Below are 16,316 nucleotides of genomic sequence, written 5' to 3'. Positions count from 1 at the left end.
TTATTTTTAGGCCTACGTGGTAGGCTGACAGCAGTATTTTATCAATATAACTGAGTTATTTCCCATGTTTTCTTTTTTATGCTTCTTCAAAAATCAACCACTGGCTATACTAATACATAAACAAAAAATTTCAAAATACGTGCGTTTGTTAGCGTCTGCGTCAGTTCAAAGTGCGCGTGTACGCCAACGACGTTGGTTGATTTAAAACGAGGCGCTTGTTTAGTAAACATATTCTTGTTTTGTCTCGGTGTATTGTTCGTCTGCAGTGAACAAACAGTAAATAAACTTTCTCTCGGTAAAAAAAACTCATCGCAGCTGGCTTAGGCAGACATGTTGAATGAACCGAATGTCTTCATGTGAGGTAAACCCACAAACTCACAAATGTTTTTAACAAGAAAGTGTATGTTTTGTATCCTCATGTAACGTTATAGAGTTCATTTCCTGTTTGTATATAGCCTACATAAACACCCATAGCTTTATACAAACATTTAACACGACAGCAAACATCTACGTACATCCACACAGATTAGACAGTTAACTGTATTTGAATTAACGCGTTTTTGTCAGTCCAAAACATTAAACTCTCAATGAATATGCAATAATAATGGTAATATTTATTGATTCATGGAGCACACGAAGTACGTTTGGCATCAAATAGAATATCATTTGAGGAAAGCGTAGCTTTGAAGTTTGATGGCTTATTTATGACTTGGATGCGTTGCTGTAAACTGTACTGGCTCACAGCCCCACGGTAATAGTTAGCTATATAAATAAAGCATTGGAAATATTGAATTAAAGACTAAAATTAAATGGAAGCATCTGTCATAGGAATTATTATTGGATTTTGTTCCAGTAGAGGGCAGCATTACATCAGTGCAATTTTGTTTTAGTGACTACCTCGAATCTTTTCGAGGATGAGACTATATAACACATATACGAACATTTAACGTTCGGTACACAAAAGCCGTATATTTATTTATTCTTCACTTATTTATTTCAAAGGGCTGCTTTTGATGTGTGCTATAATCAAATATTTCTGAACATGGATTTGAAAGTCTGTTTTGAGGCTCTCTGGGGTTTCATCAGGTCTTTCTCTGGTTCTTGAAAGCATGTTAGCATCTGAATACAAAAATGACTCTCTTAGGAAAGGATGTTCAAACATGATCCTCGCTGACTTCTAAAAACCAATGTTAGCGCTGGCATAATTGTTTGGCCGTGGCCCCAGAGCATTGTATGAATTAGATGAAACAGCTAATGGTGTACAGGTGACACTTCAAGGGCTCTCTGACACTTTAATGGAGTACGAAGAGGGTGCATGTGAGATGTGCTGCTCGGGAATGCGGTTAGAAATCATATGTGTGTGTATGTGACTCGAGTAGCATCTGACTTGAACATCCCCCTTTGATCCCCCATCCGGCTCTTTGTGAGAGTTTCCTAGTATCATCCTGTCCATTTAGCGATCGCTGCTGTAAATTACAGAGGCAAGAGGTCATGGGAAACCATGGCATGCATTTGGAAAATTGTGTGTCATTATTGCGTATTATCATAGTTATTTTGTGTAACATCATAAAGGTGCTTTTGATGTTGTTGTTTATTATTTTTATTATTTTTTTTGGTTTCTTGATATACTATATTATCTTGGTACATTTTTTCTGTATTTTATTTTTCTTTCTTCCTTTTTTTCTTTTTTTAACTTTGATTTATGAATTATTTATAGTCTAGATGAAAAGCTCCAGTATTAAAACAAGTCCCGTCTCCTCAGGTCATACCTAGTTGTTTTGGCAGAGATTGTCAGTTTATTGATTTCACATTAAGCTCACAACCCTCCTGCCCTTTCTAGCTCTGAATATTTAGATGAATTTTACTCCGCAAAGAAGACTCCATTAAACATTCATGAAACTATATCAGCGCAATCAAAGAGTGTATTTACTTATTTGCTAAAATGCAATTCTACAAAACCATCTTGGTTCTTACTACCCTTTGAAACATCGTTTAATTTGACCAAGGAAGAGGATAATGAGTGTTGCCACACATCTAAGCAGGCTTCTGCTGTTGGTCTATGTAACTGGCTTACATGCAGCTTGTAAATTGATTTTTTTGCATCACACGAGGTTCAAGGTTGGGATGAAATGTCCTTCTAATGGAATTAAATTTCAATTCAATCAAATGCAGTTGTACTAAAAGCTGTTCATCCAATTTACCTTCACCTCTCTAGCTTGTTTTTAGACACACCTTAGTCTGAAATGAGACAGTAGTTTTGTAGGTTAGCATGGCTGATGTAATAGGTTCTATGTCTGTAAGTAAATTTTGTGTGATCTATTACATATTGTAAAAATGCTTAATTTGTATTGTGCTTTGAGCTATATTTAATATCTGACCCCATTCTGTGATTTCTATTTGCAATTTACAACATTTTAGTGTTGCTATTGTAAATATTAAAAACTATGTTTGTTAACTGAAATAAAGCTGAAATAAAATGCAGTATTAATATTAGATGAAAGACTTTAAATGAGAATTAGAAATGTTTCTTGAGACACTATCTAAGAAAGAAAGAAAAATTAAAATAACAAAATAACTCCAAAAGTAACTAAAATTTAACAAATGTGGTACTACGCTGGTCAGTTCACTCTCAGAGCATTGAAGATAGCCAAGTCAAGCTGAAGAGACCATTTGAAGCTAATTTTATTTTTTTTTTTTTTTTTAATTTATTTTTCTTTATTATTAATGCAGTCAAATCAAATTTATAAACTAATGCATTTCCAGACATAGTGACATTATGCGTCCAATATTTCTAATTATGCAACAAATAAAAAGTAAGCAGTGGGTTTTTTTTTTTTTTTTTTTTTTTCTCATGTCCCAGCCAGTCACATTTTCTTTGTTAAATAAACAATATCTGAAAAAAAAAAAAAAAAATTTTTATATTTTGCATTAAAGGAACACTCCACTTTTTTGGAAAATAGGCTCATTGTCCAACTCCCCTAGAGTTAAACAGTTGAGTTTTACCGTTTTCTAATCCATTCAGCCGATCTCCTGGTCTGGCGCTAGCACTTTTAGCATAGCTTGGATAGATCATTGAATCTGTTTAGACCAATAGCATCTCGCTCAAAAATGAATGAAAGAGTTTTGATATTTTTCCTATTTAAAACTTGACTGTTCTGTAGTTACATTGTGTACAAAGACGCAATGATATTTTTGCAGCAGACGCAATGATATTACGCAGCGCCTGAAAGTGACTACACTAAGTTACACTAAGTTTGTGTAGATGCAGAGTTGTAGCCGGCAGAGTTGTCTGCTAAGTAATATCATTGCACCTGCTGCACCAGTGGAACGGCAGCAAAGTTTCTTGATTATTATGCTGAAATGAGTATAGTTCATAGCCATATCAACCTAGAAAATTGCAACTTTTCATTTTTCGTCCATCTTTGTACACAGTGTAACTACAGAAAAGTCAAGTTTTAAATAGGAAAAATATCAAAACTCTTTGGTCATTTTTGAGCGAGATGCTAACGGTCTAATCGGATTCAATGATCTATGCTAAGCTATGCTCCCCTAACTCTAGGGGAGTTTTAAATGGAAAATGAGTGTATTTTCAAAAAAACAAAAAAAAACAAAAAAGTGTTCCTTTAACAGTGTAATCAGTATTCTGTTTATTATGCCAAGAATGAATCTTATCAAGTTAGTGTATTTAAGCATTTTACATTTAATAACTCAAGGCTATAACAATTTAAACAATTTTGGATCATTAGTCATCAAAACTCTGTAAATATTGGTCACAGATATGAAGATTTACTTTAAATTTTACAAAATTTCACTAATTACTCACTGAAAACTCTCACAGATCATGTTTTCTGGCCATTTAAAGTCTTATTTTTGATGTAACAAAGTGGTTATGTCTGAGTGTGTGAGTTGTTTACGTACTTTTTAAATTAGTCTTCCCATTAACGCTATTTTATTGCTCATTCAGACTGATTCACGAACACGCATGAACACAAGAGGTGGGATTTATCGCATGAACCAATCATAGCTGATCATAACCAGTCATATCCAATCATGTTGCGATGCCCATTTATTTTCAGTTACACCCTACCGAACTCACGGCACCGTTTAGGGGCTCTGTTAAAACTCAATGGGCTCAGGGGAGGCGGGAGAGACACAGACTCCTGCTGTAACTTCACCTTCTGGTGGTGCTGTTGGATAATGTTTCTTTAGAAAAGCTATTGATTTATACACTTTCAATGTTATATTTTGTAATATTGCCATTGATTTATTTTTGTATTTATTTTTTTTTTTTTTCTCATCCAATGTTTTGAGGAGGCACTGCCTCCTTTGCCTCCTCAGAGGAAGCGACCTTGATAGTAAATGATTTGGATAAAATCTAGAGAAAGTTGACTTGTCTGCTATCAGATTGTGGATCAGGCAAGGTTCAGGATAGTAAAAGATTACAAACGTCTCACCTCCCTAAGAATTTTGATTTTTCACAGATGTGGAAATATACTGATAAGACGTGCTGGAAAGCCTGTCATCTAAAGAGTTTCTGTAGAGTGTTTCTGGTTCATTGTTCATCTGAATAATGTATACATGGCTCCCTTAACGAAACATCTTTGAAAACCTTTATTGTAGTTCATTCTCTATTACAAAATACGTAATGAAAATGTTTGACAACATTTTAAAAAGTTTCTGAGGCTCATCTTTATGTTACATAGGATGTGTATCAGGATAGTGGAGCTATCGTTTTTGTCTGTCTGAACGCTCACACAGTCTGTACTTCCCTGGCGCATATATTGCAATTAGAGCTAATTGTTTGTCACAGTCATTGCAGCTAAACTTATGGCTGTTGATTCAGCCTGATAAACAGATGTTAATTGGATTTCATTTAGCAGGAAGATAACTTATAGCCTGTTCAGAAGCCTAAATGATTTCTGTGGATCGTAGAAAGCTTGTTCATAATCCTAATGAGGCAATTTATTAAAACATTCAATTACTCTCTGATAGGTTAACACAGCACTGGGTATAGTTTTGCATCACAATTCCTTGGCAAACTTACAATGTAGTACTTTTACCATTGTTACATCCCTGTATTGTCACAGTAATGACCTTTTGTCCTGTCTGTGATGGAACGATACACTAAAGTCAGTATTTCAGGAATGTTTTGAAATGCCATAGACCTTAGTTAGGACAGACACCATGTTGAAATTTACCTGAATGAAAACAAGGCTGGGATGTACACACTTTACAATTGTACATACTATATAAAGGTACTGGATCATGTACTGTCAAAACTGGTTTATGGAGTTTTTGACTACTGAAATGTTTTTTTTTTTTTTTTTGAAAGATTTTTCGTGAGTTGTATGATAACAATAATCTTATGTTTTGTTATATTCTACGCCTCACAACCTCTTTTTCATTCCTGTCAAAAATAAAATGTCATTAGCTTGACTAAAGTCTGTGGGGCTCTTAATAATACATCATTAAGCAAATGAAAAATCAAATAACCAATCAAAAATCAGTAATAAAATCAGTGGTTTAATACTGTTGATTTCAATCCATACAAATAAATAAATAAGAAAAAAATAGAAAATTACATTATATTCTATTATATTATATTACATTATTTTCTATTCTATTCTATTCTATTATATAGTTTCAAAGTCAGTGTAAGTCTTATGACAATAAAAGACCAATGTTCAGTTAATGTTTATTTATGTAACATTATTTTTTATTTATTCTTTTTATTTTTTTAAATTTACACTACCCGTCAAAAGTGTTTTGGACAGTAAGATGTTTAATGTTTTTAAAGAAGACTTTTCTGCTCACCAAGCCTGCATTTATTTGATACAAAATGCAGCAAAAGCATTAATACTGTTTTTTTTTTTTGTTTGTTTGTTTGTTTTTTTTTTTTTTTTTTTTTTTTTTTTTTTGCAGCTCTTTTGCTTTTTATTTGAATATTTTAAAAAATGGTTTATTCTGGTGATCAAAGCTAAATTTTCAGCATCATTACTCTATTATAAAATTATAGAAGAAGAAATTATAGAAATTAATACTTTTATTTAGCAAGGAAGATTTAAATTGATCAAAAGTGATGACATTTACAAAAGATTTGTTATTATTGTTATAGTGTGTATATATATATATATATATATATATATATATATATATATAAATAAATAATAATTAAAAAAGTAATTTTTTTTTTTTTTTTTTTTTTTGAGCAGCAAATCAGAATATTAAAATGATTTCTAAGGGATTATGTGACTGGAGTAATGATGCAAAAAATTCTGAATTAAAATCACAGTAATAAATAAGATTTTAAAATATTTTCAAATAGGAAACAGTTATTTTAAATAGTAAAAACATTTCAAAATGTTACTGTTTTTGCTGTACTTTGGATCAAATAAATGCAGGCTTGGTAAGCAGACGAGACTTAAAAAAAAAAAAAAAAAAAAAAAAAAAACCTTAAAAATCTTACTGTCCAAAAAAACTTTTGACTGCTATTTTTAGAATTAAATAGTTAAAATTTTAATAAATGTGAACAACAGCAAACAAATCTTCTACCGAGTAATATAATTCATTATCCTGCCTGCAGGCTTTTAGTAGTTGCAGAGCAACTTGGCACATTAATACAGTAATTTTAAAGTCATGTTATACTGCCTTTGAATCCAATCAGAATTAATCAGAGTCAGTACTACAGTTTTATACATTTTGATGTTATTAATAATAATTCAGCTTGTGAACTGCAAATGGAGCACTAGTTCTTCTTCAGAGGGAACATCACACTGCTCTTCAATCATCTGCTCAGATAGCGTCACACAACTCTAATTGATGGCTGTTGCAAGGAGTCCAATGCAGAGCCACCGGGGTGGGCTTGGAAACCACTAGTTTGCTCAGAATTTTCTAAGGAGAGTCACATCAGAGTCTCTGTTAACACAGACTCCTATGCATCCCTCTTGCCAGCTTGGTGAGATCGATGAATGATCCATGTCACAGTGGCAAAATCAATACTAAACGCATAGACATGACTTTAGAAGCACAGTGTGTCGTTAACGTTGCGTCTTGGCGAGAATAACTTATTTTCCAACAGGCTTTTAGAGAGTGTTTTGGTGTTTAGGGTATTTAATGCATGGTTAACAGTGCTACAGCAAATGTAGAAAACAGTTTATCTCTGACATTGTCACTAGATTGTAATGAGATTTGTAGCCTGTGCTGACCCTGTGGATAATGAGGAGACAATGTGTGAAAAACAAGTTGCTGAGGTACGTCTTCTCTCTTTTGTTCAGTTCTTTTGTTCTGGAAGGTATTGCAACCAGCCAACTGACTGTATCTCGCTGACCAGCCATTGTCTGGTTTAGATCTGATATAGACTTTTTTTCCCCTCAGCAAATGCAAAATGACATATTGCAAATGCTGATGGTTATCCACTGAGTTTTTTATGGGGTTTGGTTCAGTCAACAGAACACTCTGTGCATATTGGATGCAATTTGTTGTTCTTCCTGAAGCTCCACATGAACATGCTTTTTACAGCAGGCCCTGGAGGGACAAAGACACAATCACAGGGTAAAATTACTCCAACAACTGCTTCCAAAATCAGTTTATTACAGGTTTATTAGAGCTGAGTTTTGCCACAGAGTTAATTTTTCTAGCTGACTAACGAGTTTATGGTCACCAAATATTTTTTTGTTTTATTGTTTTTTTCCTAAAGTAAATGTGATGTTATACTTGACTGTCACAAATCTGGTCGGTGTCTTGCGGTCTGCTCACCGCCAGAGGTCGCTCTCACCCTGTCACTACACTCAGACTGTTGCGTTGCACCCCGGACTACTACTCCCATCACCCATCGTGTCCATTGCGTTGCCTTCTGTAGCCAATCAGGCACACTATAAAAGCCCCGGACTTTCCCATTGCAAGGCACGGATTGTTGTATTTTCATTGTTAGCGTTTCCTAGTTTCCTTGTTCCTTGTTCCTAGTTCCTAGTTCCTTGTGTTTTTGATTCCCTCGCCTGGCTCCCCGTTTTCGACCGTACATCGCCTGCCCTTTGGACTCTTTCTCGTTTATTGGATTATTCTCTACGTTTTGCCTGTGTTATACCTGTTTGCTCCTGTTTGACCCTGCCTGTACGACCATGTTTTTGTCTCGCCCCTTTAATAAAAGCTTGCAGATGGATCCGCTCGCCTCTCGCCACTCATTCCTCGTTACAGAACAATCCGTCACAACAGGATCCAGGATTCCGCCTGGATCGCTCGTGAAATGGCGGCCGTGTCGGAGCGTGCCCTAGCTATGGCGGTGTCAGCAGAGTCCGTGCACAAGATGGCGGCCGCGCCGCTGTGCACTCGCGAAATGACGGCAACGGAGGAGCCCGTGCACAAAATGGCGGCGACTGCGATGCCCGTTCGCAAGATGGTGGCGGCGCCAGTGCGCGCTCACCAAATGGCGGTGAAAACGGAGCTCTGTCACGTCACAGCTGCTATACCAGAGCCGTATAAAGTCGCAGCTGCATTTCCTGAGTCAAGTCAAGTTGCAGCTGTGTTTCCTGAGTCAAGTCAAGTTGCAGCTGTGTTTCCTGAGTCAAGTCAAGTTTCAAGTTGCAGCCGTGTTTCAAGTCAAGTCAAGCTACGGCTGCTGTTCCAGTGTCAAGTCAAGCTACGGTCCTTGTTCCTGTGTCAAGTCAGGTTAAAGCTGTGTTTCCTGTGTCAAGTCAGGTCAGAGCTATCGCTCCTATCTCAAGTCAAGTTACAGCCATCTTTCCTGAGCCGCCGTCTCTAAGCCACTCCACAAGATGGCCGCCATTCCTGAACCAGTGGTCAGCACCCGGACGCCACCTGTGGTCATGATGGCCCACGTGCTGGACTCACCCCTAATGACGGTATGGGCAGCAAAAATGGCGTTCCTTCATGCCGTGGCGGCTACCCCTGGGTCAAGTCAAGACACAGAGTCAAGTCAAGACACAGCTGCCGTTCTCCACGAGTCAAGCCAGGTCACAGCTATGCCCCACGAGTCAAGCCAGGTCACAGCTGTTCTCCACGAGTCAAGCCAGGTCACACCTGTTCTCCACGAGTCAAGTCACATTACAGCAGCTGTTCATACTAGGTCAAGTCAAGTTACAGCCGTGTCTCCTGAGCCAGGTCAAGCTACGACTGTTGTTCCAGAGTCAAGTCAAGCCAAAGCTTTAGCTTTCAAGTCCAGTCAAGCTTTCAAGTCCAGTCAAGCTTTCAAGTCCAGTCAAGCTTTCAAGTCCAGTCAAGCTTTCAAGTCCAGTCAAGCTTCCAAGTCCAGTCAAGCTTTCAAGTCCAGTCAAGCTTCCAAGTCCAGTCAAGCTTCCAAGTCCAACAACGTCAAGGCGGTTGTTCCTGCGTCAAGCAATGTCAAGGCCATGGTTCCTGCGTCAAGCAAAGTCACAGCCGTGGTTCCTGAGTCAAGCAAAGTCACAGCCGTGGTTCCTGAGTCTAGTAAAGTCATTGATCTTCACAAGCCAGTTCAAGTCACCGCTGGTCTTCACGTGTCAGATCAAGTCACTGCTGATCTCCATGAGCCAAGTCAAGTCACCGCTGATCTCCATGAGTCAGATCAGGTCACTACTGATCTTCACGAGCCAAGTCAAGTCACTGCTGATCTCCAAGAGTCAAGTCAGTTCACTACTGATCTTCATGAATCAAGTCAAGTCACAGCCAATCTCCACGAACCAAGTCAAACCACAGCTGATCTTCATGAGCCAAATGAAGTTATTGCTGCTGTTCCAGAGCCAAGTCACATCTCGTCTGACCTTCCAGAGCCCCGTCACGCCACGTCCCGCCTGACGGCCCAGAGTCAAGCCACGTCCCGCCTGACGGCCCAGAGTCAAGCCACGTCCCGCCTGACGGCCCAGAGTCCCAGAGCCCAGAGTCGCCCCGCCTGACGGCCCAGAGCCACGCCACGTCTGACATCCCAAGGTCACGGCCTATCATGACGGCCAGCGTGCTGGACCCACCACTGGTGTCAGTGAGGGCAGAGAACATCCCAGTGGCATCAACACCTTCTAAAATCACCATTAAAGAGGTCCTGCCACCCGCCACTGCTCTTCCCTTAATGGCGGTTGCCATTTGGTGTGTGTGGGCTGCACACTGTGCTACTGAGGTCACGTCTGTTCACAAGTCAGCTCCTGAGGTCACGTCTGTTCCCAAGCCTGCTCCAGAGCTCACATCTGTTCACAAGTCTGCTCCTGAGGCCACGCCTGATCACAAACCGGCTCCTGAGCTCCCGTCTGATCACAAACTGGCTCCTGAGCTCCCGTCTGATCACAAACCGGCTCCAGAGCTCCCGTCTGATCACAAGCCTGCTCCAGAGCTCCTGTCTGGTCTCAAGTCTGCCCCAGAGGTCCCGTCTGGTTTCAAGTCTGCTCCAGAGGCCCTGTCTGACCACGAGTCAGCTCCAGAGACCTTCCCTGTTGGAGAAGCCGCGCCAATGCCTCCTGAGGTGTCAGCTTCGGCTGTAGATCCTCCTAGGGAGGCGGCGCTCATCCTCAAACTCTCTGCTTCTCCCCTTATTCTGTCTGCCTCCTCTGTCCCTGTTCTCCCCAGGTTCCAGTCTGTGTCGCGGGTTCCTGCTCCGCCCTGGAGGGCCCCTGCGCCTCTTGCTCTGCCCTGGAGGGCTCCTGCGCCTCCTGCTCCGCCCTGGAGGGCTCCGACGCCTCCTGCTCTGCCTCCGGCTCCGCCCTGGAGGGCTCCTGCGCCTCCTGCTCTGCCTCCGGCTCCGCCCTGGAGGGCTCCTGTGCCTTCTGCTCAGCCCTGGAGGGCTTCTGCTCCGCCTCCTGCTCCGCCCTGGAGGGCTCCTGCGCCTTCTGCTCTGCCTCCGGCTCCGCCCTGGAGGGCTCCTGCGCCTCCTGCTCTGCCTCTGGCTCCGCCCTGGAGGGCTCCCGCGCCTTCTACTCCGCCTCCGACTCCGCCCTGGAGGGCTCCGGCGCCTCCAGCTCCGCCTCCTGCTCCGCCCTGGAGGGCTCCTGCGCCTCCTGCTCCGCCCTGGAGGGCTCCTGCGCCTCCTGCTCCGCCCTGGAGGGCTCCTGCGCCTCCTGCTCCGCCCTGGAGGGTTGCTGCTCTATCGGTCCTGCCTCAATTACCGGGCCCTCCACATGGACCTAGTCCTCCAGCCCTCGCCCTGTCTTGCTCCCGCCCCACCGCTCCCCTGGACTGTTGTTCCCTTCAAGCGTCTGGAAGCCGCTCCTTGGGGGGGGCCTATGTCACGAATCTGGTCGGTGTCTTGCAGTCCGCTCACCGCCAGAGGTCGCTCTCACCCTGTCACTACATTCAGACTGTTGCGTTGCACCTCGGACTACTACTCCCATCACCCATCGCGCCCATTGCGTTGCCTCCTGTAGCCGATCAGGCACAGTATAAAAGCCCCGGACTTTCCCCTTGCAAGGCACGGATTGTTATTGTTGTATTTCCATTGTTAGCGTTTCCTAGTTTCCTTGTTCCTTGTTCCTAGTTCCTAGTTCCTTGTTCCTTGTTTTTGATTCCCTCGCCTGGCTCCCCGTTTTCGACCGCACGCCGCCTGCCCTTTGGACTCTTTCTCGTTTATTGGATTATTCTCTACGTTTTGCCTGTTATACCCGTTTGCTCCTGTTTGACCCTGCCTGTACGACCATGTTTTTGTCTCGCCCCTTTAATAAAAGCTTGCAGATGGATCCGCTCGCCTCTCGCCACTCATTCCTCGTTACACTTGACATTGTTACAAGATGTTATATTGACGTCTTTGCGTGGTTTAAACACTGATTGAGCAATTAAGACATTAAATCAATTTCGGTAAGTTGTACTTTTTCTTTTAACATTCCTTCTGATGTTCATTCATGTTTATTTCATTATGTAACCGGTATTGAAGCAGAGGAGATGATCACTTCATGTGAACACAACAGAATTTGAACTCTTAGAATATTTTTTATATCAGAAGCAACAAAGCTTATTGCGATTCATTATATGGGAGGCGCGCTACAATGTTCTACTCACTAACTGAAAACAGACTAGACTAATCGATTCTTGGGATTGAAGAATCAATATTGTTTTGTAAAAATGAGAATTGATTCAAATCATGAAATCTATATATTTTTTTACCTAGCCTTATAGTTTGTTCATGTGGTTCTTCTTTTTTTTCCCCCAGCAGGCTTCACATTGATTTGCACATTGACATTTCTTGCTTATTTTGTCAAGCATGTCTGAGGCAGTCGTTTAATCTGTCACCCCTCTTCCATACTTAATGAGTGACTGTGACAGACCTCTAACAGAAGAGTTGGTAGATTTGACACCAGTTGATGTGTGGTGGAGGAAAAATGGGTGCCCATTAAAAGGATAGTTCACCCAAAAATCAAAATTCTGTCATTAATTACTCACCCTCATGTCGTTCCAAACTCGTAAGACCTTTTTTCATCTTCAGAATACAAATTAAGATATTTTTGATGAAATTCGAGATCTTTCTGACCCTGGATAGACAGCAATACAACTGACAGGTTCAAGGCCTAGAAGGGTAGTAAGGACATTGTTAAAATAGTCCATGTGACATCAGTGGTTCAACTGAAATTTGATGAAGCTTTAATGAAGCATGCGTTATGGTACTTTCTTGAATGCGCATCAAAGACTGACACCTAATAGAAGAAATTGTTGAATAAAGTCATTATTTTTGTCATTTTGTTGTATTTGTCACATAAAATTAAGATTGAACCACGAATGTCAGATGGAGTATTTTAACAATGTCCTTATTAATTGAATGTGGCAGTTGCGTTGCTTTCTATGCATGCAGGGTCAGAAAGCTCTCGAATTTCATCAAAAATATCTTAATTTGTGTTCCGAAGATGAACAAAAGTCTTATGACTTTGGAATGACATGAGGGTGAGTAATTAATGACAGAGTTTTCATTTTGTGTGAACTATCCCTTTAATAAACTGTTTTATTTAATCTGCAAAACATAAAATGTAACTGAATTAAAAGGGAACCTATAATGTCTGTTATGTTATTGTTTTTAGATTAAGTTGTGTACAGTAGCTTGTTCGATTTTGAATTTTAAGTTGCCAATAATTATTGTGTTGCCTAATATTGTATGCATACTGAAGCTAAACCATTGTTTTACTTTCCAACTTAATTACAATGGTCAATACATCACAGTTGTCTGCTCCTTCCCACACACATTTCATTGTGTCTACCTTTTTTTTTTTTTTATACCACTGCCCCTTCGATTCTGCTATGCTACTCATTAGCAGCGTTGGATGTAACTTGTTACTAAGTAATTAGTTACTGTAATTTAATTACTTCTTCCCTTGAAAAAGTAAAGTAAGTGATTACTCTTATTATGTAATGTAATTATGTAATTACAGTTACTTCTTATGTAAGTGAACTTAATACTGTGTATAGACTGTAGAACATTTATGTATAATACAATACAATACAATACAATACAATACAATAGTTGATTTAACATCAAAATTTAAAGTCTAACCTTAAACTGCATGGTTATGAACGCTTCTTACTTTAAATACTTTGGTAAGTTAAAGGAGAAGTCCACTTCCAAAACAACAGTTCACATATAATTTACTTTAAGATGTTTGTGTCTTTCTGTTTTCAGTCGTGAAGAAATTATGGTTTTTGAGGAAAGCATTTCAGGATTTTTCTCCATATAATGGACTTTTTTGGTGCCCCGATTTTGAACTTCCAAAATGTAGTTTAATTGCAGATTAAAAGGGCTCTAAATGATTCCAGCCAAGGAATACGGGTCTTATCTAGGGAAATGATCGGTCATTTTTTTCTGAAAATAAAAATTTGTATACTTTTTAAGCACAAAAGCTTGTGTAGCACAGGCTCTGGGATGCACGTTCACGTAGGTAGAACTACAGACCCAGTGATTACAAAGCAAACGTGCAAAGACCAAAAAACAGTGCTAGTAAGTCAAACGCTGTTTACAAACAAAAAGGTACAACAATGTCGGACGATTCTGAAGTTGTAGGAGAAAATAAGATGGAGATTTTTGCCATTCTCTACCTTTTTGAGCCGGAGTACACAGAACAATGAACTTCGTAGAGACTTCGATGAGAAGTTCAGATTGTTTTACCGACTCGGACCTTTGAGTCTTGTTCAGCAAAATGAACAATTCTTTTTTTCGAGTCATTTCATTCATTTTAGCAAAATATAATTAAAATGTTACGTGTTGCTTCCCTAACACATCTACTGCTTACACAAACGTTGATCACACTACAAACAAGAAAAAACTATAATGCTATAAGAAACAGAAAAAGTTAATTCATTGTTTAGCTGGGTCTTTAGTCTGTGGTTAGCTCACCTCACTTCTTATCTGACAAGTTTTCGGGTTTGAGTTGTTCGTTCATCACATGACAGCCCCATAAGCTTAACCAATGCAGTGTGAGCCGGAAAAAGAATTGATTAGTTCATCTCTCGAGTCTTCTGGTTCGAGTCATTCGTTCATCATGTGACAGCCCCATAAGATGAACGAACGACTTGAAAAACCCAAAGACTCAAAATAGGTGAACTAATTCCAGTACAGAACCTAATCGGATATTGTGCACGCGCAACTGAATGAATCAGTCCCCGAGACAACTCGTTCTTCCCGAGTCACATTCAAGATTCGTTCAAAATGAATGAATCGTTAAACAACGCGCATCCCAGAGCTTGTGCCACACGAGCTTTTGTGCTCAAAAAGTGTATATATATATATATATATATATATATATATATATATATATACATATATATATATATATATATATATATATATTTATTTTTATTTTTTTTCGGAAAAAAATGACCAGTCGTTTCGCTAGATAAGACCCTTCTTTCTCGGCTGGGATCGTTTAGAGCCCTTTGAAGCTGAATTTAAACTACATTTTGGAAGTTCAAAATCGGAGAACCAATGAAGTCCATTATATGGAGAAAAATCCTGAAATGCTTTCCTCAAAAACCACAATTTCTTTACACTGAAGACAGAAAGACATCTTGGAGTAAATTATTTGTAAATTGTTGTTTTGGAAGTGGACTTCTCTTTTAATAAGAATATTGGTAACACTTTAGTGTCCAATTCTCACTATTAACTAGATAGTTATTAGCATGAATATTACTGGGATATTGGCTGTTTATTATTAATGCAGAGCACATATTATTGTCTTATTCTGCAAGACCTTATTCTAAATCCTTAATCTTGCCCAGTTCTTTACTTAGTGTTAATAAGCAGTAATTAGGAGTATATTAAGAAAAAGTCATAGTTAGTAAGCAGAGAGATTTGGACCCTAAAGTGTGACCAGAATAATTTATGTAGTTATCTATTATTTATTTGAAAGAAATAAAAGAACCATTTCATGTCTATCCTTGTGTTATTAACTTGTCGAAGTTGATAAAGGATTTAAAAAGTAATTAGTAATTAGTAATTCAATACTTTTTGTAGAGAGTAATTTGGACGCTAATCTAATTACACTGTTGAAAATGTATTTAGTATCTAGTAATTAATTTTTTTTTTTTTTTTTTTTGAGTAACTTACCCAACACTGGCCATTAGATATGGATGATGCATGTTAAGTTAAATTAGTTTTTAAATGGTAGTTTATTTTAATTTTTTATATTCAATATATTTATTTTAAATATTCAGCTCCCTATATTAGATATGGTTTTGGTTTTGTGTGTATAAAACACAGTCTTAAATTTTCATTACAGAGTATTTATTTTATAATTGCATAACATGCTACTTCAGAATTCAGTTAAATCTGACCTTTTTTGACAGCTGTCTCCATATAAATAATCATCCTTCAGGTAATTAGCCTGACACGCTAATATATGATTAGAATGCAAATTCATGCACACAGGAAGTGTGTAAGAGGGCGGTTTAGACTCCTTGAATCAAGTATTTAAAAAGCAATCATGTCATAACATGCTCTTCAGTGCCAGTTGTGGCAACCTTTACTATTATACCACAAGCTTAAATTTAAATTCACTGCTTGTAGATAATTGATCACTGACTTGCTGTGTTTTCTTTAGGGCTTGAGAACATTTTTGCATTCAAGCTCAGTACAAATTGTTTGCTTTACTTATAAATCTCATGTTTTCCTCATGGCCCTCATGTGCAAGTCAGGAGATTTCAAACTCAGTAACCCACTGTACATTAGCTCGTCCTCTCTTTCACGCTCTGCAATTGCACATTATAAATGTGCCCAGCATTGAGTTTTATCTTGATATCCATAACGGTAATGGTGCATTAGATGAAACTAGCCCGAATGCGGAGAGAGGCTATAGCATTTCAGCAGACTTTCGGGTGCTTGTTAACTTTCACCCTTATCACTGCTTGTCCTCAGCCCAGCCTCTCTG

The 16,316-nt window shown here is 39.0% G+C and overlaps 1 long non-coding RNA gene across 1 annotated transcript in view; it reads left to right on the top strand.

Annotated features, from left to right (window-relative positions):
* Nucleotides 1-201: 201 nt before the first annotated feature.
* LOC127169442 (uncharacterized) overlaps nucleotides 202-16,316 on the top strand; it is a 98,840-nt gene continuing 82,725 nt past the window's right edge. The window contains exon 1 of the long non-coding RNA XR_007828246.1: nucleotides 202-361. This is a non-coding gene — a long non-coding RNA (uncharacterized LOC127169442). The remainder of the gene's footprint in view (nucleotides 362-16,316) is intronic.

Source organism: Labeo rohita, chromosome 1 (assembly GCF_022985175.1).
Source record: "Labeo rohita strain BAU-BD-2019 chromosome 1, IGBB_LRoh.1.0, whole genome shotgun sequence".
Taxonomy (NCBI): Eukaryota; Metazoa; Chordata; class Actinopteri; order Cypriniformes; family Cyprinidae; genus Labeo; species Labeo rohita.
Note: the sequence above shows the minus strand (reverse complement) of the source record. Positions and strands in the feature narration are given on the sequence as shown.